Genomic DNA, 24,946 nt, shown 5'->3' with positions numbered 1-24,946 from the left:
GCACTCTACAGTTTCCTGAAGGGAGGTTGTGATGAGGAGGGGTTTGACATCCTCTCCCAGGCAACAAACAGGATCTGAGGAAATGGACACAAGTTGTACCAGAGGAGATTTAGATTAGATATAAGGAAAAAAAATTTCTCTCAGAGAGTGGTTAGACACTGGAATGGCTGCCCAGGGAGGTGGTGGAGTCGCTGTCCCTGGCAGTGTTCAAGAGGTGTCTGGGTGAGGAGCTATGAGATATGGTTTAGTGGCTTGTGATAGCAATGGTAATGGGAGGACGGTTGGCCTAGATGATCTTGTAGGTCCTTTCCAACTTTGTGATTCTATGATTCTATGATTCTATGAACACAGCACACCTCCCAGCTAGCCCTGGTACTAGCTGGGGCTGCAGGAGGTTTGTAGGTATTTTGAGCTGCAATTCCTGTTTGTCTTTATTACAAGTAAAATTGGGAGCATTTATGGTCTCCTGTTATCTGTATCAATGTATCTGGGATGCTTAGGAGAAATCGTTCTGGGACATAGTTCCCTGCTTATTTATGTGAGAGTTTCATTCAGGATAACACACTCTAAAGAGTAGCACGTGAACCTGTTTCCTTCTCAAGCCCCTCTGTGTGATACGTGAATGTAATACTGGCACATTTGTGAGAACCGAAGGTGAGATATTTGAATCTCAGTGGTTATTTCCCTGCTGAAATCCAGTTCTAGAAATAAATATGTACAGGAAATGCTCTATGAATTGAAATTCTGGTAATATATACACGTAACTACATTGCCATTTAAGTGGTTAGGGTACCTATAGGCTTCACCAGTAACCTTCAGAAGAGAAAAGAGGTCTCAGCACTTGGTTGTGTCACTGCCTGGGCCTACGCACAGCTTGTAAAGAAGTTAACGGTACACTTTGACATTAGCTCTTACAGATGAATCTCACCTTGCTCAGAGTCCTAAAACTGCTGGAGTTTGCAGCTTAATTCTCCAAAACTTTTCTTCATATTCTACTACATACTGCAAGGCAGTTCATATTTCTTAGTCGTTCACAGCGTTAATTTACTTTATTGATGACATCATCAGTATTTTGTCACTGTAGAGTTTAGTTGTCCTGTGTAAAGCTGACCATGGAAGTTTTGAACATTGATTTTTTTTCCTTTCTGTAGCATCAGCGAATGATTTATCATCTTCTTCTGGGACATCAGCCAGAGGCAAGAAATAGCTCTAATAACGTGCTCTAAAGTGACTTGTACTGATTGTGTGTTTAAAAACTCGATCAAGAAATGTACTCTACCTGGACAAAGGAACATTAACCAGAAGGAAAGACTGGAAAGTTCTTATAAATAAATGACACCTATCACACACAGTATGCAGAACCCAGTTTTATTTTCCAGAAGAAAACTCAGAGATTTCTTTCACTTGTACTTGAATGCATAACTTCACAAACTTGTTTTTTATTATTTAAAAATCTCTGAAAAAAATGTCGTGAAAATACATGTCATACACAGAAGAAGGTAGAATGAAACACAAGTTTCAAGCAGGATCTTCCTCCTCATTAGAGGCTTAGATTTTCCCAACTCAGACTTCATTAATTTCCTTTCTCTGACATTTTACAACTACATAATCCTGAAAAACAACAATAAAAAATCTAATGCAAGAGAAGACAATGAAAAATACAAACATTGCACTACTTATGGAATAAGCATGAAAATAAATATAGAAAATAGTTTTATAGGACTCATTTCTTTGTTGCCTCAGTAGACTGTGCACGTTTGTGTGCAAAAGAGAAACAGGTTGGATGCAATTAGATGCTATGCTTTCTCAAGTGACAAAGCCGGATATTTCATGACTTATATATTATTGTCCCATAAGCAGTCCCATAAATGCTACTGGTACAACAAATGAGAAAATGTTAAAGGAAATAGAACTTCTTTATGCTGGAGGGAAAGGAAAAAAATGCAGATAGTTGTACTGCATTTCATCGATGAAAATTAATTTTGATTGAGGAAGTAGCTAGAAATTGTGAACAAGTTCTAATTGGTCTCAGAGTTCTATCATTTCTAACATACAAGAAGTCCAGAAATAGAGGGAAATATTCATTTTCATTTTGCATACATGCGGTCTAAGCAAAATGGATAAATAAATAAATAAAAAGGATGCTTCGGGTGTATGTGGATAATGACAAACCTTTACACTAACTGTATTTGGTCTCTTTCTTATTTCATTTTCTGTATAATTACATGAGCAAATTTTTGGTCTTCTTTTGGTCACTTGAGAAAGTAGACTCAAAAGATGACACGTTCATAAACATTTTATGAACTTCTGTTGGATGCATAAATGCAATTTATTTTGGGACTAAATGGAAATCATTTTGGACAGGACAGGAATTGTTTATGTTCATAAATTCATTCATATAGTCATAATTCATACAGTCATTCATAAATACTGTCACTAGGCCAAATTTTTAGCTGTTGTAAATGGATATTAATTTATAGTTACTCAATTTGTTGCACCTACCCACATTTTGATATTTCTGCTTCATATAGATAAATTCAAAATAGAGTTCCATGATGCTGTGCATTCAAGTGTCCAGGAGAATCTGATTTTGTCTCCTATTTTGAAATAGTGCCATATGTATAATATTTCCAGATTTATTTTCTTCTTTAATTATGGTACCATCAAGTGTATTAATACACCACAAGTAACCTAAGTTATTAACATAAGTTGTTATTAGCTTATCATAGTGTCTTTGTGTAAATTCGTATAAAGCGTGTTACAGTCTACTAGAGCCCAGACATATAGCGGATCTCAAAAAACATTACATTAAGGGAAATGAAATGAGAAGTTTGACTGGTTTGGTTGTTTTTTTAACTGCTTCTACTTAGCAAGAATTAACTCACAAAGAATAGAAATTAAAATTTGCTTCTACAATAATGTCACTAATTCTATTCAATTGAAATTCATCAGCTCAGTATTTTGAGCTTCATTAGGATTCCTATTCTTTTCTTCAAAATTTGTCATGTTTTTCTCAGAAATACCTCTGAAGCCTCATTTCTCTTTTCTACAGGAGGCCATGGCAATTCTTTTCTGAACAACCTCTTCTACAATATGTCCAGCACATCCTCTTAGGCTCTGCTTATTGACTGTTCATGAAAGCTGCTTAATGAATATTCTCAAATGTAACTTTTCCCTCCTATTTATTCTGTCAAGATGAAGAGATTTTAAATGACAGTATTGCCTCTATTTGCACAGCCACTTCTGCTGCAGAAATTATCGTTAAGCAAGTGAGTCTGCCACCAAGAAGGGAAATTCTCTTCCTTTTCTCTGTGGAGGACCCTAAGGAAAATCCCAGCTCCCCATCTGAAGAGATCTGTGTAGGTTGGGGAAGAGCAGGTTATTGCCGGCTGTGCACTTGATATGAGCACCATCTGGCACTTGTAGGGTAGGATGACTCTGGGGGAACACTGTCAAGAGCACTCTGCTGCTGCTCTAAAGAGCAACATCAACATCTTGCTAGAATCTGCTGCTGGTTTTAGCATATGTGATAACAGGCTAAGACTGGACATGGCCACTTCTTATGGGACCACATTTCCCCAGCTGACAAGGGATCCATTTCTCTCTTTATACAGGAAGAAACTGAAGTTTGGAATTTATTCTCCTCAAAGCCTGCTTAAGTAAACAAATCAGTGTCCTGATTGGTTGTTTATTTTTTTAAAATCCTCAGGGCTCTAAGGTACATGCCACGAACCTCATAGGTTTACAGGTGTGTGTAAGATCTACTAGCAAGTTTGCAGCACTGAATACAAAGAAACATTTCTTTCTTGTAGGAAGACTTAACCTGAACCTGATAAGGTTTAATGTACAAAAAATGCTGTAATAAAATTTTTCCCAGATGATTTTTGGAAAAAAAATCAAAGCAGAAATTTCCACAGGCAGGATAAGCAAAGAATAATCTCAGGAACAGATACTGATATTCAAAGATAAAATCAAACACAAATATCAAGCTCAAAATGATTTTACACCCATACCCCATTTAGAATATACTCTCTCTTCTACCTGTTGCATACTCATGTACTCACATGTACTCATTACAGTATTGCTTCTGAAGGCCATTTGGTTGTCTTCCGAGAAAAAAAAAAAATTAAAAAAGCTGATAATGACTCTCTAGGTCTACTGTATTTTCCAAGTTGTGTTATGTGCTATTTTGTCATTCTTTCCTCACACCAAAGCTATTATTATTATTTAGGGGTTAACATGTAATCCTAAACACTACCACATCATGGTTACCTTTTCATATGTATTTAGTATTTACTATGAAAGGAGTGAGAAATCCAGCAATTAGGATGAGACTAGTGAAATTCTGGCCCACTTCTAAAATCCTGACCAATCAAACAAACAATAAAGAAAAAAAAAATTAAAAAAATAAAAACTTTAACATTATTATTGTTGAATGAATTTCATTTCTCTTTGCACTGATGAGCTCCGTGTTTTCAGCTCTACACTATAAAATTTATTCACAAGTTATAAGATTTGCATGATTTCAGGTTGTGGCTCTCTTAAACAAATTCAATTCCTACTGCTCAGATAGTGGGAACCACTTGGGCCTGGACACAGAAAAAATTTATTTGATTTTTGTTTTCTGTTTTGCTTTCTTTGTTTTTTCTTCATATAACACAATTAAAATGCAATTTTGACAAATGAGACTGTTTTCAAAATGAGTGTTTTTGGAAGGACAGATGAGTATAATTCATTTCGTAACGTTTTTTATGCTTTTCAACAAAAAGTCGATTTTCTGTAAAATTATTTTAATCTTTTTATAAAAAAAATTATAGGATTCTACCCTAACATGACTCTAAAAACATGTATAGTGAGTGACATTCATTTATGATTATATGTGATCCTCGCAGGAAAAAGCTATAAAAGGTTTATAAAATGTCTGCAAATCTCCAGAACCAGAGGACTGACTTACACCACTTGCTACAATAAGACTTGTCCTCATTTTTACAAGCAAGTGCCAAACCTGACCCGTTAGTTCATTTATGTAAATAATAAGTCCAATTCCCATTGAGAGCTCCTGCTAAAGCTGTGCCATTAGAGCCATCGTGTCATTTAGACAGTCAGTGGAGAATCAAAGGCTGCCTGTGCTGCAGCAGCCCACTGCTATGTTTCTAAGAAAATGGGCTCTTAAAAAAGGAAATGTCACACCGCAGTGTGAGAGATAAACAGAGGTATATCTTTAGAGCAGCAGGCAGGGACTGTAGAAACACTCTCTGTAAATGACTTTGATCCCCTAGTGTGATGAATCATGGAGTCGCAAATCCTTTTTAGCTAATTGCTATCAGCTTGTGAGATTTTTCCTTCCATGTTCAATATCAATTTTCAGGGCCATAGGAGATAGCAGTTCTCCCCCGAGCTTGCTGGCGACTTACCGCTAAAACTGAACTAGCACCACTTAACAGTTTAAAGGGGGAAGTCATTTAATATGACACTGCTTCTAGTATCTAAAAGGGAAAAATATTAGGGGTAAATACATGCAATAGTAAACCTTTTTACTGGCAGTGACCTTCCTTTGAAAACTGTCCTTTCTGTATCCGCGTAGTATCAGTACAGCAATCTCAAAGCAGAAGAATCTTCAATTATTCAAAAGTGCTAAACTGGGAGTTTGGAAAAAGGAGAGTGAAATGTGTTGTTTTTCAGGCCTAATGACTTCACCACTAAAAACTGAAAAGAGAACAAACTTGTAAAAAAACCTTTTGAACCATAGACAAGATCTGAATGGCAAATTAGACATATCCCCTCTATAAGTTAATTTTAAACAGTACCTACAGCACAAATTTCACTCAGTTGCTAATTTTCAGTGCAATCTTATGAAACTGCATTATTTTTCCAGAGAAATCTATGTATTTCTTCCCTATTAAACTCAACAAGACTTTTCTGTTTTTCTTGCCTGTTTATCTACTGCTATGCAGAGAGCAGCTACTTACGTGAAGCATGACAATTCAAGAGTTAGGGCCGTGCAACATCTGAACACTGCCAGAATCTTAGAAATTCTAGATTCGTAAGTGTTTCTGTAGTGATTGAATGCCCTCAGCATCTCTAACAGTCAAATACATTGGTAGCTAAATTTGGACTCAGGATCAAATTTTACAGCACCTAAATTTTGAAGTCTGGAAATTAACAGAGCAGGAGTGAATGAGCAAACTATTGGGCTACTTCCAAGCTGAAACTTAGCCATTTCGAGTACACTTCCTGATAGCCTCTCAATGGATTCAATACTTAATCAGTTTCCCCACCTAAACTAGGATCACCTTTTGAATCTGTGTATGAAAACACAAGAGTGGCAAACCAGGAGTTATACTCACTTATTCAAGGAGCAGATATAGAAAAGCCTAACTTCAGAGCAAAATTATACGTCATTTGTTGCAGGTAGGCCGAGATTTAATCACTGAAGTTATTTGAAGTCAATTTAAAAATAATAAAATTTATTTTGCATAAACAAAGAATGAATGAAAGAAATAAAAGCCTATTTGCAATTTATGTCCCGGAAATTATTTCTTCGGCCTTCTTATCAGGAAAAATACTTAATAGTAAAGAAGAGATGCATTTATTTGAGATTGGATAGCTTTCAAATATGGTAATATTTTTTATGGAATTTTAACATTTAAACTGAAACCATAGTTTATAATTTGAACTCATTCTTGATCTTTAGCAAAATACCCAGAAAAACTTAAGAATAAGGGTAAAGCATCTGGGTTTTTTGTTACAGGGGTCATTTAACTAAATATCCAACGGGTAACTATACATATTTTCATTTTTTTCACTTGTCTTTCTGACAGATTTTCGTCTCTGATAATTGACTCGAAGAACTTAGAGGACTATTAGTAGCCCAGTTCACACCATATTCTTGATGACAAACATCGTAGACTATCTGTATTGTGAAATTGTACTATTCTGATGTATTATATAATGTATTATTTTGAAACATGTTTATAAATAAGAGAATTAACAGTATTTCCTACCTCCAGCATATTTACAGAGATATCCTTGCCAAGGAGCAAAGACAGGAGGCTGCTAGGTTAGATCTTTACCTTGGAGAGAAAATTGTGCATGTTAAATTAGACTAGAGGTAAGTTTATGGAAGGAGTTGAGGTCTGAGAAACTCGGGCAAGTAATCTGACTGTTGAAAAAAATTGTACAGTATAATCTGAGTTTGGTGGGAAATTTTTATCTGCTGCTCTCTCATATAGTGATAAAATTATGCCTTTCAAGTGCATCATGAATTATTTTTAATTAACAAACAACAAATATACACAAATTCAAGCTGTTCATAGAACTCAGTGAAGATTTCAACACAATTTAGAGTCAATTCCAGTTCACCAAATCTGCGTAGTTATTTATAACTACTTATAACTATAACTATTTATAACTACTAATCTTTGGCAGGTAAGGTGTGAATAAAATCTGATTTCTCTCTCATGAGGAAAGAATACTGACTTGATGTCTCTGATCTTTGAAATAAGGATCTAGAGAAATCTTGGTATGATGCTGACTCAAGAAACCTATTATTCCAATAGAATTTCATTAATTAATTTGAGGGGGGAAAAAAGTTTCAGAGGTAATTTTGGCTTATATTATTGAGAACTGAATCAAACTAATCATTACCAGTGTGTCATGCTTTAGTAGAGAAAAAGTAAGATGAGTGTTCTTCTATTACAAAAGTAATGTATCACACTTTTTCAAAAGCCAATGATGTTAACACTAACATTTTAAATACCTAAATATTCTTCAAACTGATCCAAGGGTTTGGCCCAATGATTCCAGTAAGTATTTTAAAAAGGAAAAAAAAAAAAAAAAAAAAAAAGTTGTATTTTAAAAGGGTTTATTTAAGTATAAAAATATGTAAATAATAGAAAGTATCTAAATCTGTATTTTGAATAATTAGAAACAACAGGATATTATTTCCTGAGCACTGAGAATATATTTTTTGTAAACAGAGACAGTAACTTGTGGTAAAAAATTGATCTTAGGAATGTTCTATACATTTTCTAGTGGAGTATACACAACTTTCCACCATTTATCTGCCATTAAGAAGAAGTAATCAAAATAATGTTTGAAATAATTAAGCAAGGTATTACTTATCAGTTAAATTTTGTAATCATATTGCTAACAATGAAAAAAATCTTATTTTCTGGATCTGCTAAAACTTTTCTGAATAAGTTTGACTCGAGTATTTGAGTATTTGAAGTTTTAAGTAAATGGCGGCAATTGAGCACAGACTGTTCTAGAACCCAAGGAATGATACAATGCTAGCTCAAGTGATGTGTTCCAGGAAGGGTGACACTGCATATTGTCAGTGAAAATCACAATTGAAGTTCAGGTGAAAAACAAGATTACAGTTTTTTCCATCTTTTAAAAATCTCGTGGAAGAATATCTCTAGTGATATCTACCAGTACTACTACAGACTGTTATTGAGCATCTGGGCAACTTCAGCACCGCATTGAAAAAAGCAGTCCTGCACTGGCTCTTCACTGTGTAATTCTCACTGATATTGGTGGGCATCCTAGCTGTACAGAGGGTAAAGGATAAGGTCACAGGATAATGAATTTAACTCAAATGAGGGAGGTTGAGTTGTCAGGATTCTGTCTTATCTTTTTTATTTTTTATTTTTTAAAGTGGCATCTTTTTCTTCCTCAGGGAGATCTGGAGGCTGTGGCTTTTTGCCTTTGAACATCCTCAAGTCAAGCATCAAGAAAAGGTGATGAGGGTTAGGGAGGCTCCCTTGACATTTGGTGCACTGGCATCAGCCTTTGCAATTATGGGCCACCTTTCTAGCAGACGGTAATTGAAAAGTGTGAACCACATGGGCTCTAGTCAATAATAGCGTCAGCATACAAATGACACTGAGGTTTCTGTGTTCACCATTCACTGTTTTTGCTTTTCACCTTTTATCCTTCTCAGCATCATGACTTAATCCACTCTAATGAGATGAGCTCTATTGCCAAAAATCATCAGCAGCACAGCTCTCTTTTGGCACCACTTGGGGCTTGTAAGAAGTCAAAAAATAGAGAGTCTGTCCATTTTCCAAAAGAGAAGACAGTGCACCTTTTGAAATCTTCTCATCTTTTCTGAGCTCTCTTTAGAGTACATGCCTCTTCCACACTTGCTGAGGAATTCATCCCATCTTCTTAAAACTTGGTCACTGTTAAGGTAACACCAACCCAAAGTGATCAGAGTACTTGAGCTAGTTTTGTACATGCCTCTCCTAGCTTGAAGGTCATTATTGGTGGCCACATGTCACTGTTTACAAACAGCAGGTGACTGCCAACAGTGGTGAGTGTGTGAATTTCCTTTGCTCTCTTTTCCTTACCCATCTGTCCATTTTCTAGAATTGTAAGTAACTAAAGAGCTTCAGTACAAAAGAGCTTCAGAAAAGACACCCTAAGATACTGCAGGTGATAAGAAGGTACAGAAAGGAAGTAACCAGCTACTTCCATGTGACTAAAAGGAAAACAGTTATTTTACAGGCACTTTATTTGTTTTGTTTGTCATAGACATTTTAACTTAAGGTCACAGAAGGTCATTATCTATGAAGCACTTACAAAGCCCTGGAATTAATGAGTTCTGTTTAACTATGGGCTTTTCATCAGACTTCCAAATGGACCCAGAAGAGAGCTCTATATGGATATTTATAATAAACAAGTGCTTTAAAAAATTGAGCTAAGAGAAATCCATATAAAAAACAAGAACAAACAAACAGTTTAACTGTAATTGTGTTAAGTGTTGATTCTTAAAATGGGATGGTACACTATCAATTATTTTAATTGCAATGGTAATTTCCATTTTTAAAGATGAGATCAGATACGGGGGATGGGGAGGAAAATAAGCAGAAATACAATGGAAAATGTTTCCATGGGATTAGACCACATGGCTTTAACACACATACACAAGTGAGGAAAGCAGAGAATTTTGCCTCTTGGACTTCTCTCTCCCCTTTCTTCATCTCTAATCTGGTTTTTGCCAATTCCTTTTCATCTATCAGGGGCAGGCAAGTCAGGGCCATAAGTACAGATGGAGTAAATATGGAGATTAGCCTCTTCTTGTACAGCATTAGCTCCTAATACCTGATTAAGCCCAGAATCATGCAATTGTCTCCGTGTTGGCTATCAGAGTGGCAGAGCACAGAAGGGGGCAGGATGAAGGCTGATTTTGTAATGGATACTTATTTTATCCCGGTGCTCTAAGAAGATTAGGCCTGGGGTGTCACATTAGCCATGATCTCTGGGCCTTTGGTAGTCTCTTGCAGTTTTCAAACACCTCTGCTTCAGCCGTAGAACAAACAGGCAGCTTGGACGTGGTGGCCCCATGTTGTGGCATGAATAATTGCACACTGCAAACTGTTTGAAGATCACAAAGTGCTGTGTAAATTACCCAGTTTGGGCTTAGTAGAAGTGATTTGTGGTGACTTACTGAATCTTTTCACAGTTCGACATTAAACTTTCCACATTTCTCCTATCTGAGAAGGAATGACAGTTGATTCATATCTTCTTCTATTCTTATCAGATCAATCTTCATAAAGCCAGTTTGTATAAACTGCTGCACTGTATGCAAACTCTGCATGCAGCACTTTGTCTTTGGTAAAGGTTCAATTCTATTTAGCTGAAACACCAAAAGATGTCTATTCAGCACAAATCCTAAATCAGCCCATGGAATGAATGTAAGGACATGTTCTAAACTATCTGTATAACACATGCCAAAATAGTACATGTGAAAACCTGTGCTATTATTCTTCCATGAAAATTTCCAGCAAGCATTCCTTTCTACTTAAAAATAAGATTCAACTTAATCAATAGGGAAGAAAAAAAAAAAAAAAAAAAAAAAAAAAAAGATTACCCTTTCACTTGGGAAAAATGTGAAATGTAATGCATACCAAAACTGGGAATAGGAGAAAAGAAAGAGAAATACTAATTGACATGAACATTTTTACTATTGATACCTATGACAAAAAAAAAAATTATTTTGTTCTAGAATTTTATTCAAAAATATATGTATTCTTAAAAATAGTGGCCACTCCACTCTGTAAGTTTAATTATATTGAAATAAGCTAGTCAGTCAAATATTTTCCTCTTATTGAACCATTTTAAAGCACTGCATAAACACATGAAAATATAAGGAACCAGTCAGAAGCATTACATTAATAAACTAAATTTCACAAAATAAAACACTATGGTTATATTTAGTTAGTAATAAATAATCTCTGAAGAAAAAATATTGTTTGTTTTCTTTAGTTTTAATTTAGTTTTAATGCCTACTTGTGACCGATGAGGAAGAATCATTTAATTTTCCTGAGGCCAGAGGGAAAAGAGAAATCCAATCTGACCTTCCATTTTTGTTTTGTTTTGTTAAAGTTGAAATGTTGTGGGCATGTATACTTTTATGCTCTAGTCAAACTAATTATACATCAAGAAAGTAAAAAAAAAAAAAAAAAAAAAAAAAAAAAAAAAAAAAAAAAAAATGGCAGGCAGAATGCTAATAGTGAATTAAAGTAAGAATAAATTCTAGTTAAAAAATAAAGATTTTGTGTTCACAAAATATGACCATTTCAATAATCATTTTTATCACAATTAACTGTCAGCAATTAGGGCTATCACCAAATTTAAGTATGCAGTTCATTTCCAAAGTAATGCCTCCTATTTATCTCCATGGAAACTACAACAGATACAAAGAGCACAATAGCATTATTTGATTGAGCAAATTCTCAGCTACAAAACACTATTTTTCAGCATAGTCATCACCATTAGCTATGCATTTTCACCAGTGTTGCACAAGAGCTTACATGCCACATTTGTACAAGTGTGCACCAGTGGAAGCCACCCACTATTTCACAGCTGCTATGTTGACATCTTTGTTGGGAAAATGTTGCCCAAGCATTCCAGCTTTTACTGCGCTCACATCCACTGTTTGGTCTCCATCAGTGTTCAGCAAGCATTGATGAATATGCCATTTTTTCCACATGGAGGAATGCAATGACACATCTTTGCTTCATACACTCTTTCATGTCAGACATGATTCTTTCAGATTTTCCCTCTGCTGCCATCTGTCTTACAGCAACAAAATGTAATGGAATATTGGTGGAAAGGTTCAGACTCTACTGTCATACCACCAACATCCACCTCTGACATCATGAGTCAACACAATAAAGTAGAAGGCATTACTTTTGGAGCAGCCTTCATATATACATATTGTTATAACTACATTTTCATTTCTATTTTCCTCTTCTGTCTTACTGAATAGTTTTTGTCTCAAGCTATAAGTTCTATTTTGTTTTCAGTTCTTTCCCTCATCCCACCTGGGGGCAGTGAGTGAACAACTGTGTGGTGTTTTGCTGCATGCCAGGTTAAACCACGGAGCAGGTAACCTTGAAGTTACAATAAATTATGAATGGAAAACTAGTGAGGTTATTATATAGACAATTATGCTCACAAATCTGGCCAGGCATCTGGAAGGATTCATCACCTGGTAAAGCATCCTAAAAATCCAAGTGGAGTTTTCTTTTTGTTTGAGAGAGGATGGGCACTCATGAAATTTGAAATCAGGTGAGAAGCTTAAGAGATTTTAGCCTGAATAGATGAAGTCATTTCTTGTATTACCTACTTTTTAATTGACTGGAAAATGTTTATTCTGGGACTTGACTAAGTCAATTTGCACTCTTGATAGTCAGCCATATTTAACAGGAGAAAAAAATGATGTTTCCAGTGGGAACCCAAAGGGACCTAACAGTGCTCAGAAACTATGGTGGTGTATGTCAGGGATAACACAATGGACTGCCACCACAATTAAGATTTTCTGATCCCCCTTGGTGCCCTGAGAAAATGCAGGGAATCTGTTAGATATGGATACATTCTCCTTGGAATTGTCCAAGGAAGAGATTTTGAACTTTGTCCAGGTGGGACTACTTCTTTCAAGGACTCTCCTAAACAAGAGTTCAGGAAGTCCTTGTATTCAACAAGCCTATCCTGCCCATCTCAATGAAGTTACAAACAAACTTATTAAAGCCGGATTAGTTAACTTACAACTAGGTAACATGTAAACTAAATTGAATACAGCTTATAGCTGTTCTCAATCTTTCCCAATACAGCCATTATCCATACGTTTCCTAGATAAGCATTTAAACTCATCAGGTGCCAAAATAAAGATTAATAATAGCAATACTTTTACGGTACAACAAGAGCAGTGTATCATCACTTGGTTCGGTGAGCTTTTTCATGCTGAAAATGCAATATAAATTATTCAGAAGAGTAATCATAATCTGTTTAGGAAACAGTACACTAATAAATAATTTTTTCTTTGAAAAGGAACTCCTACAATGGCTGTTTTTAATCTGGCAATTTTTGTACTGAGAGATAACTGCAATTTATTCTATACTTCTTACTGAAGGCAGATACTCAAACACCCATTGATTATTCACCCTGGCACTCTCATCATTTTAATATTTCAGCAGTAAAAGTGAAAAAGGAAAGCACTGTAGTTAATGGCTAACTCTCTGAGGTTTCGGGAGCTATTGCATGTCACACATATAAAGCAATTTTAATTAATTGATGTGAGACCAATAAAGAAGGAAATAGATGTGTTGACACCATCCCTTCCAACCTTAGGAGTGATATCCTCAGTAACTGAGCAAATCTGAAATGATATCTCTCTTAAGGACTTCTGGTATACTTTCCATAGAACATGTGCATCATGCTCACTATATCAGCAATATCAGCACTTCATGGCCCTCACAGCCTTGTGTAGACCTCTAGTGATCCATGAATTAATAGAATGCATTTTCTTTTTTTTTCTTCTTTTTTTTTTTTCTTTTTTTTTTTTTTTCTTTTTTTTCCCAAATGACTAGCTGCATGTCTTGGTGATTCTTCTTGCTAGTATCGGAAAAAGACTGTCTTCTGGAGGACCACCTGTCCTTGCTTAGTACAATTCACAGATCAGCTAGCAGATGGCGTTATGAGCAAGGAAAGTTCTGGGAACAAAAACAGCAGAAAAAAATCCTGTTGTTGCTATTCATTTCAGTGGTAGAGCAGCTGGGGGTAGGACCTTTATGGTTTTCCTCTATTATTTGAGTCTGGAAGACGCATTTCAAAGCTCAAGACCTATCTTTCTAGATTAGTGTGAGTCCTGACAGATTATTCCCCCAAAATTGTCATGTAGCTAGTTCACTTACCTTTGATTTCCTAACATTTCTGTTTAGAAAATCTACTCCTCTTCTTTAAACTTGCCTTCAGATGATGCTGTGTCACTACCTAGTTCACACATGACCACCTAAAACTTGAAGGTTTTCCATACTTCTTCAGACACTGTGGAGTGTAATGTATGTCATTCACTAACTATTGATAAGAGTGGCTAGAATTAACATCTCCTTTTCAGCAGTTCCTATTTGCTGTGAAGGAAATTGAATTTAATACTGCAGTTTCCATTTCAATATTTCAGTAACCTCAGTCAATTATTAAGTCGTCTATTCAAATAAGGAATATTGTTCAATTTCATAAAAATTATAGTTGCATTTTAGATTCTTCTTCATAATTAAAATCATACATTGTGAGTTAAAGCTGTGTAATAATGCAGTTCATATCTCAGTCACTTAGCTGATAGTGTTTTCCTGATAGTCTGCTTGTATGACTGTGAAATCTAAGTTAAATATGTGAAGAAGTACAGCCAAGATGCTTAGCTCCTGCAGAATTAAGGCATATATAGCAGCTCAACATGAGTATCAGTTTCCAGCCCTTTGAGGAAATAAAATATTTTTATTGAATATGCTGTCATATTTTTTTCATTTGGATATCTCCACATATAATAGAACTAGAAAAAATGATCTGTAAGGTAGCACTATAAGTTCTGGCACTATAGGTAAAATCATATTTGTGCACTTTCTTTCACTCTAGTCTCTTACTTTTAAAAGATCAGTCAAAAAAAGTAGAAAGAAATTTTATCTATCGTGCTAACACAGTGAAATTCAATAGTTCTTTCTATCTCTTGCTTATGCGCGCTATTCTAGGTGGCAAAAGAATTGGTGGTACAAGCCTGTGAAGTTTATTTTAGTGCGTATGAACAATATCAAATTAGTCTAAAGCATGCAATTCTGAAAAAATAGTGGTCTGATAAAAGTATGTTAATTTGATCTATGCATATAACGTGATGTTCTGACTAACTATAGATGATTAAGTTATAAAATGCACTATAATGGAAAAGTGCTACAAATGTCATTAACAAAAAGATTATTTAAAAATTCTAAAAGCAGACATATTAATATAATATGAATAATAATTAAAAACTGTTAAAATATTAGTATTATTTCAAGTTCAATTATTGAAAGGCCAGAACTGGAATTACTTCTGAGGGTGATATTTCACAAACATACAACTTTTCCCTCCTTTTATGCTACAAACACCTTTTGATTATTAGAGGATCTCATCATAGTTTTTTTCTAAAATGTCTTGTCTTTTACAATGCACATGATGAAAAATACCTGAGAAAATCAGATCTGTACAATGAAAACTATTATTGTGGGATATGTGCCTTGTTTGCTTTTAGATGTTGGATTGTGTGTAGGAAATTTTGACAATGATTCTTCTTCAGTGTAGATTTTTTTTTTAATTCAGTATTTAATTATGCTAATTTGTATGAATAAAAATACCAAGGAAACATCAGACAATTCCATTCCTGCACACACTCACTCCTGTTTTTCTATGCCAAGTATATAGATGCATATACTGATACCTACCACCTACGCCTCTACTTGAATCAGATAAGCTTTTTCACAGATTCCATTTCCAGTCTTATGCCAAAATCTTTCACTGCACAAAAAAAGTTTTTTCAGTTTTATCTGGCCATCCTCACAGACATACAAGATCTTACTCGTTTCCTCAAAACTGATGTCTCAAAGGAGATAGTTTTCTCTAGACTGGGGGGGGAGGGGGGAGCAGAATAACAGATACTTTTTATATGAATTTCTAGCAAGGGCCTGCACAACATTTTAGTCAACAATGTTAAACTTCAGGAACTGATTTAGATAAGGCTATTTTCTTGCTAAAAGAAAGACTAAAGATAGCTAATGAATATTGTGTATTAAACATAACTCATCTTCAAATGAGATAATGAGATTAAACTTCTTATGAGAATCATGATGACACTAGTTGCTCATGATCTATAAATGTAATATTCCAGACAATAAGTAGTACGTTTTGAGTTAAAGACAAGGGAAATTTCCCAAATAGTATTCTTGTGATTATTCCTATCAAAGAAATAACTATTTTTCATAAATTGAAGGTTGTTGATAATTTCAGCAGTTTTCACCAGCAAGCAAGTTCCTGCAACCCTGATGTAGATGACTGAAAAACAGTAACCTACAATACTATCAGCCACTATGTCTTGCTTCTTCTCAGAAAAGCTGTTCATTTCGAAATGGAAAGGATCCAGGACTCTTTCTTCTCTTTTGATTTAAGCAATACATTTCGAAACTTTTATTAATATCTGATCTTTCATTCCTTGAAGTGATATGCAGCTGCAATGGTTTAAGTTATTAAGATGAAATGTTGGAAAGATTTTTGGAAGAATGTATAAGTTCTGTAGGACTTCTGGTGCTGTTCCTTCATATGGATACCTGCATAGCCAACATAAGCTAAATCTGTCTTGCAATCAAAAATATTTCTGTAAAATTTCTCATTAATTAGACCAGATCAGAGTTAAAGCAAGGATCATGAACCACCAACTTGCCAATTTTACAGCCAATTTGCATTCTTCCTCCCCTCTTCTTTCATTTCCTTCTTTTTCTTCCCTGTCTTCAGGCATTGTGCGAACATTAAGGCAGCACATGCTTTCATCTATGTGTACACAACTAAAGACATAAATATATTAACTATGTCATAATTTTGTACCCTTCTCTACACATTCAGTGATTTATATGAAATATTCCATGACAATCCTAGAGTCAATCTTTTGTCTGTTCTGCACTTCTTCAACAAGCAATAATAAATATTTGGACGAATGAAAACACGCAGTTTATTTGGATATGAAAACTTCCTTTAATAGTTATAACAGCCAAAAACTGTAAGTAGACAACATTTCCTTGATTTTGCTGAGGGTGTGGATAAAGTTCCAGATTCCCGGCAGGAAATCGTGAGGAATTCACTTTTTCTTCTGAACAAAAAAGAAGAATTCAGACATGTCTTAGAAAAGACAAAAACTGAATATGAAGCTCAAACCTCGTTCCCTGAAACAGCATCAGGCAATGGACTTGTATCAAAGTTCCAAAGTCAACAAAGCTAACAATGCTTTACAAGCAGCAACAGCTCTGGTTGTGCTGGAAAAATACCTGCAAGTACACACACACAGGAAAACAACAACAACAACAAAAGAAAAAAAAAAACAGCAAAGAACTTGTTTAGCTAGACACAGTTTAGAAGCAAGAAGAGATGTTGTAATGGATAGTACAGTAAACTCAGCTGTATTGCCCTTTGCACCCATGCGTATAATTCTTCAGTTCTTCTTCAGTTTTTGTTCCTAAACACTCCAAATGTCCTTCTGTCTAAGACAGACAGCATCACAATGATTTTACTAGATGTCTTACACTTACAAGCAGCACTATTAAGCATAACATGCATGTGATAGATTGATAAGAAAAAGGTAGTTTCAATTGCAAGATAGTAAAGAATATTATAAACAATTGTAAAATGAAATAAAAGAAAACAAATCCCCTGTGAAATAAAAAGTCTCTGCATAATAAAAAAACCCTCCTATCATTGCTAATTATCTGCTTAATGCTGTCAGTGGAGAGGCCTAGGAAATGAAGAACAGAACTACCTTCTCGATCCACGTGCTACCTCCAGGGCACGACAGAAACATGTTGGCAGAAGAGTGAGGAAACTTGCCCTGGTGCTCCTGGGCTATGCCTAGGGATGTCTTTTTTTCATGTGCAATAAATACACTAAAAATGGCATAAGAAGAAAAAATGATGAAACATCTTGACAGCCTCTTTTAAAGTTTGTCAAAGATTTAATAAACTACTAGAAGTGCAGCAAGCCTGTCAAAGTGTAGATGGCTCTGTGCCTGAAAACCCTTATACACTGTCCATTACCACAGCTAATCCAGCCTCAGGCTGGATTAATTTGTATGATGTTAAAAAGCCCTTCCAGCTATCCAAAGGTGTCAAAGTAGGCTAGTACAGACAGAATGCTTGGGAATACAGCCATAGCCATTGCACTGTGGGAATACAGCCAGGTGTCCACTGTTTTAACCATACCAATTTGTCTACAATATCAAGACTGTATCCCATCCTCCTGTGCAGACACATAACAAGTCAAGTTAGAAAGAGCTATACTGATGCTGGAGAAAGAAACGTTCCCAGACTTTGAGCAGATCAAAGATCATCCTAAGGCTGAGAGTTTACACACCTGTTATTGTTGATAGCAAAGATAGAACAGACTTCCTTTTCTTTCAAAAATATAGATGGACGTTTTGAAGTCCAAAATGAGACGAGTTTAGTAGTTATACTTAGGTCTATTTCTCCTTTTTCTCCTTACAAATGACAATAGGAAAAACATATATCAGAGTAACTTTTCATATTAAAATATTTGCATGAGCATCACAACAGTACCATAAATAAGAAAATTCATTTGGTTTGGGTTTTTAAATTATCTTTACAAGTTTAAGGAGTGAAAACACATACTTAAAGTATAGAAGAACATGCCAACAGTGACACCTCATCAAAAATTTTGCCTCACTGTTCAAAGAATACTTTTATAGAAACAAGACTTTCTGTTAAGACACAAAAAATATGGCAACACATTTTTCTAACTAGCTTCTAGTATTGTTCATAGCAAATTTTTCAAAATGCCAGGAAAAAAAAGATAGAAATTGGAAGATTTTTATATTACTTATTCCTCAGACTTCAGTGCCAAAATCACCTAACATTACAAATAGATATATATTTTAAGTAGGAAATTCTAGGATTCTTATATAATTTTTTTCATTGCAGTACTTGGAGCCATGAGAATCATACTGTTAATATTAATGGAATTAGCAACTTAGTGTTTAGGTTTGAGGAAATAAAATGGAATTGCTAAACTACTTTTCTTTCTAATATCTGGAAGGCCTGTTACCAATAGAGTAGTCCTTCCCAGTCTGAACAATTTTATAATGGAAATATTATGCTAGATACTCTATATTTCCTCGGTTAGTTTTTACACTAGAGAATGACTAAGAAGTAACTGAAGGGGAATAAGCATCAACCCTGCTGCATGGTATGGTTGTTTAGAAAGATGACTCTGTATTTCCAAACTATATATTCTGAAGTTCAAATATATTTATGTTATTATTTGAAAATTATATTTCAAACAGAGAATCATGCATTTTGTGTCTTATACCTATGTCACTTTTGAACTATGAAAATATGAAAGTTGATTTATAGATGACTGCCAAGCTAAGCATGTTGGGATTTGTGGCGTCTTGAATGTGGCCAGTAGCTGAGTTACAATCCAGTTGCTTGCTCACTCATCCCCAGCAGGGTATGAAAAAGAATGAGAAAGGCAGAAGTAAAATAAATTCATACTTCAAGATGAGAGCAATTAAATAAGTGTAGAAAACACTCACAAAACATTGATGCAAAGGCAAGCACCTAGAACATCACACCAACAGGCCAAAGCCCAGACAGTCTGTATGCAATGGCTACACTGAAAGACTACTCTCCTTTCTACTCTTTATTCCCTATAGAGTTCATTATTTTGGAAAACTGCAGATATTTTGCAACAGCATATGTTCTATAAATATATACGTCATATAAATTGATTTTGAATGACTCGACTTACCAAGACTTTTTCACTATTTGTGTGTACTACAACTCATTTGCAGAATAAATATCACTGAAGATGGCAGGACCTGAATATTACTTTAGGGTACAATCAATGTGACCCAAAACAAACAACGAAAACCAAAATTGATATAGGGTGCATTATGCTAGGTTTATAAAACTGGAAAAAAAAAACATAACCATAAGATGAAAACAACATTGCTTATAAACATAATTGATTATTTAGTTTTTTGAACTAATATTTGACCCTTAGGATATACAGTCAATATCCTACTGGAAGACAAGAGCACTATGCAGAGGTAGTTTGGGGAGTTTTGTTTCTAGATCCATTGCCCAGTGCACTGGAGTTTAGTTTATCTAGTTTACCAGCATGAGCCAGGACAGTTAGAGTGTTAATAAGAAAAGGAAGAACTAGAGCTGCTTATACTAAAGAGTAATACAGAATAGAAATGATGATGGTGGAATAAATAACAGAAAAGGAGTGTATTTCATCCAGAAATTAGCAAACATCAGTAACCATTAGCAATATCCCATTTGAGTCACAGCGGTGTAGATTATTTGTATGATATCAATAATTAAATGAGAACATTTATATAATATAGCATTTGTGTTAGGGAAATGGAACTCTAGAATTTGGATGTTTCAAATAGCTTTTCTTATACTTCTGATTATTAATATGATTTTCAAGAATGTCTTACTAAAGAAGTATAAACAAAACAGAAAATTCTCATTACTTATTAGATCATAAAAACAACAAAAACTCACCATTATTTTGGGTTACATATTTTGAGGAATGAACAAACCAGCCTCTGGCAAACTAATTCAGTGATATCCTAAAAATGAAAACCTGTTTTAATTTCTAAATAATTCTATTTTAACTTACCATGTAATGTAGAAAGGCAAAAAAGGTAAAATTACTCATTTGAAGTGGTTCAGTGAAGCACAGAATTCACATTTCTGTTCATCCTCAGTTCTAGTAATGCAATATATTCTGTTTTCTACTCATACTACATTAAGACAACCAAGATCATGGTAGAGACAATCAGAGGATTGTCTCAGGAGCAATTCTGAAATAGCTCAGCCTTCTGTAGAGGTTAGTGTAAAGCCAGATTGTAGCTGATACAGAGAAAACATCAAGTAATGCAAGCTTAGATATAGAGTCCTTTGTCATAACTGTGCTCTATCTTCTGACTGTCTTGCCTCTGGTTTATTAGCCTTTTTGCTGTTCTCCCATCTCCAGTTGCAGAAGAGGGACTGTTCATCTAGGTTACCAGTCGTGCTTAAAGATATATTTTTTCTTCTGTTTTTCGGTCACATATGGTTTTGACATCCTGTTTTAACTGAAGATTGGACAGAGGCTGTCTGATAACTGTTACCAGCTGAAGAATAAGCACACTCAGCTACATTCTGATCTCACCATGTCACCCCCTGTGTATGGGAACTGCTGAATCATGGCCTGAACCACTGATTGATCACCTGAGGCGAGCAATGAGTCAGCCATGGGAGTACAGGTGAAGGCAATTCAGCTGTGCTGCCGGAAGGGGTAGAGCCTGGCTCCACCTCTCCAAGACCCCATTCAAGAGCTGACTACGAGTGTGGAAGGAGCTTTTTTGGAGATTTAGTCTGCTGGAGTTTCATAAGCAACTTCAGGATATGGGTAAGTGTCCTATTTATTCTCTTTTTGTTATTATAATCTGCTTTGCCTAACTCTCTTGTTTATTTTGTAATTATAACATCTTAATATTCATTGATTATACACCCTGTAAGGTAGGAGAGGCAGAACCACACTAATAGGGTTCAGTCATACTTGCAGCATGGAAGTAACATGGGACTGGTTCAGTATAAGCTGATACTACCTACCTAATTAAGCCACGATATTATGTAGCTGACTACAGTATGTGTGTGCTTATGGTTCTCCTGTAAGTCTTGAAACCTGGGCACATTCTCTATTTGTCATAAGCTTTTCTGGTCTGAAACAACAGTCTTGGATAGATAGACACTTATGTTTTAAAAAGTCTTGGAAACTAGGTAGCAAGTTCTACTTCTGTTGACACTTATGGATTCTAAGTGAGCGTACAGGCACACAGAAATAGGGTCTCTACTGAAGTTAGCCTTTCTATATACGGATATCCTTGATTAATATTGCTACTCATGTAATCAAAGAAATATGCAAATAGTACAGTATTCTGTTTGCTTTTGACTGTCTACCTAAGCCAATAACTGACTTCGAAACTAGACTCCACATTATAGCAGTCTGCATAAACTTTAGTCACATCCATAATGCTACTGCAGAAAAGAGAAGAAGGGTAAAGGGAACCTATATAAAAGTGGATAATCACAACAATCAGCACAGGGGAATTGCCTGTCCTGAAACAACCAAGAAAAGGTGGAGAAACTAAATCCAGAAGCAGTGTGCCGTAGTCAGAGGTGTCAGAAATAATACCATTTGACTCAAGCTTGACAATTTAGTGTAGTGGTAACTCCTCTAAACTTTCTACCTTTGTGCATTCCTCAGTGCAGTCCTATTCTGTTTTATTACAGAAGCTGTATGTGCATTAGCATGTCTCTTTCTCTGTAACTACTTTTATGCTTGTGACTAATGGGTCTCATATTTTTCTCAGTGTTTCACCTCTAATGATTTGTCTCCCATCAAACCCAAAGTATAAACAAGATGTGGCATTACAGCAATGCAACCATGTCTAAATAGGAACAACAACATACTTCAGCCATCTCTTTGTACAGTATTGAAAGATATGTATGAAATAGTAATTGTTTACTACTTTCATATGAAAACAACAAATGATGAGATAGTATTTAATAAAGTCTTTTGCAGTTCATAATCAAGTGAGAAATCACAGTCACAGCCTTTGCAAAATAATTTAAAGCTGTACATATCATAAAGCATATGAGCATATTTCTGTCTTGTTTAATTGGTAAATAATATATCTACAAGCTTTCTCTCCTTTTCCACACAGAATAAAGGGATAAGTAAATTTAAAAAAAAAAAAAAAAAAAAAAAAATACAACCAAAGAGCAGCTGCAAGTTTGATCTTTCTCTATACCACAAAAGAGGAAAAAGTGACTGCAATATTATAAGCAAGAATTTCAACTATTTCTTAGAAATTTCTTATCAGAATCACTCCACATTCCAGAATTATGTGGATGGAACACAGTGGAAAATCAAATACTAGCACAGAATAAAACTACAGGGATTGTAGTAGAGCGCTGCCTCACCCACGGCTATTATGAGGTGGAGAACAAAGCCTAATTAAACTAAATGAAGAACTGATATGGCCCACACTTACTGCTCTTAAAGCAACTTTTCTCTGATTCAAGTGGAAATGAAGTGCCTTGTTATCCATATCAGCAGTCAACTTTGACACTATGTTTATGTACATGGTTTATTTAAGACAATAAAAAATCTTTTTTTACCTTCCTCCACAAAGGAACTAGTACTCTTATTAGTCTTCTTGACCTCTAAAAAAAATTAAAATGTAAAAAATAAAAGCAAACTAAACCAAACCATATATATTAAAAAAAAAAAAACCTCTTTTTTTTACCCAGTTAAGCAGTTTAGAGTTTGGTATGAGCTTGGATACTCTTCTTTCAGTTCCAGTTACTGAGATTCATCTCTCCATTCTTTTTCACATCTTCCTCTAATTTTTTACATAGTTAAGTATTATTTCTATTTCTTCTTGGACTTAAGTTGCTACAACTGTATCATAACATCTGAATCTCCATAAAAATCTCACAAACATCAAAAATGTGTCCAACGCAAAAATTTTGGAAGAAATTAACTTTGTGCCAACACTCTTGAGTACTAACACGTGGCTTTGGAGAAGTCTGAGCAAGTCCTTCTGCCTTTCACTGCTTGTAGTTTCAAGGAGAATTTAATTTTTTTGTATCATATTAACTACAGCTTCACTCATGATATCTGAATATACTTATGCTATTAATAACAGTCTGCAATTGCAAAGATAAGCTAAGTCTTCCTTTCTTCAGGCTTTGAAACACTTACCTGATCCTACTACATTTTCCCTTGGTCCAAGTTCTTACGTAGAAAACTTGTACTTTTTAGATTCCTGATTCTAGTCTTATAGTCTTATATAGTAGATGAGGAGAGGGAACACATGAGAAAAATAATCAGTCTTAGCTATCATCTTCATTAGCTTTTCTTGAAATTCCATAATCTTCTTTATTTTTTTCCCATTTCATCTTTTTAATAATAACAGTACAACCTTCCTGATTTCCTGAAGTCCACTGTGACCCTCTGCAGAAATTTCTGGCTACCACTCTATTTAGTGCTATTCTTTTTTTTTTTTTTTTTTTTTTTTCTGGTTTAAATGTCATCCACATGCTTTATTTCCTTGGGTAGAAGATTTCCAAGGATTTTTAGCCCTTATATAAATACACATATATACTTATACATATCCTCTTTCAGGTATTTTCAAGATACGTTATATTCCATTTACGCAAGGAGCTCACATTCAGCAGAAATCAAACATAATTACATTCTCCACATTTTCCTAAAGAAAAACTCCTGCACCTATATTGTCTCTATAAATTCAGTTAGCATAATAGTCTTAACAGGCAAATAAACACCTCTCAAAGACCTGATGAACTGACGTTCCAGAGACAAGAAACCCATTTCCCAGTTGTTCCCAGGAACAGCGAAAAAGCAGAGATGGTGCATGCAATATTTGGTAATAAAGGAGTAACTTAGTATCGTAGCACAGGATTTCTCATCCTGAGCTTTTTTAGTGACTCATGCAGCACAAGGAATATTTGTGACAGCAAAGAGGGCTTTGAAGTTAGCGCTTGTTATGTGACTGTCATTCTGATACACAAGTTTTGTTTTTAATACCTTTATTTTCAGTGAGAAACGTAATCAGATTTTTATAATCAATAACACAAATGTTATTTTAATGACACCAGGGCAGGAGCCATGAATATGATTTTGTGACTATGTGTTCTCCAGGATTCCTAACTGAATATGTTTATGAAAGTGATTTCTTTAGTTTTTCCATTAACCTACACAATTCCCCTTCTGCAGAATGCTTCTATTTCTTTTCATGATAACACAAAAACAACATATAATGTCTCAG

Source organism: Tetrao urogallus (assembly GCF_951394365.1).
Source record: "Tetrao urogallus genome assembly, chromosome: 3".
Classification (NCBI taxonomy): domain Eukaryota; kingdom Metazoa; phylum Chordata; class Aves; order Galliformes; family Phasianidae; genus Tetrao; species Tetrao urogallus.
Note: the sequence above shows the minus strand (reverse complement) of the source record.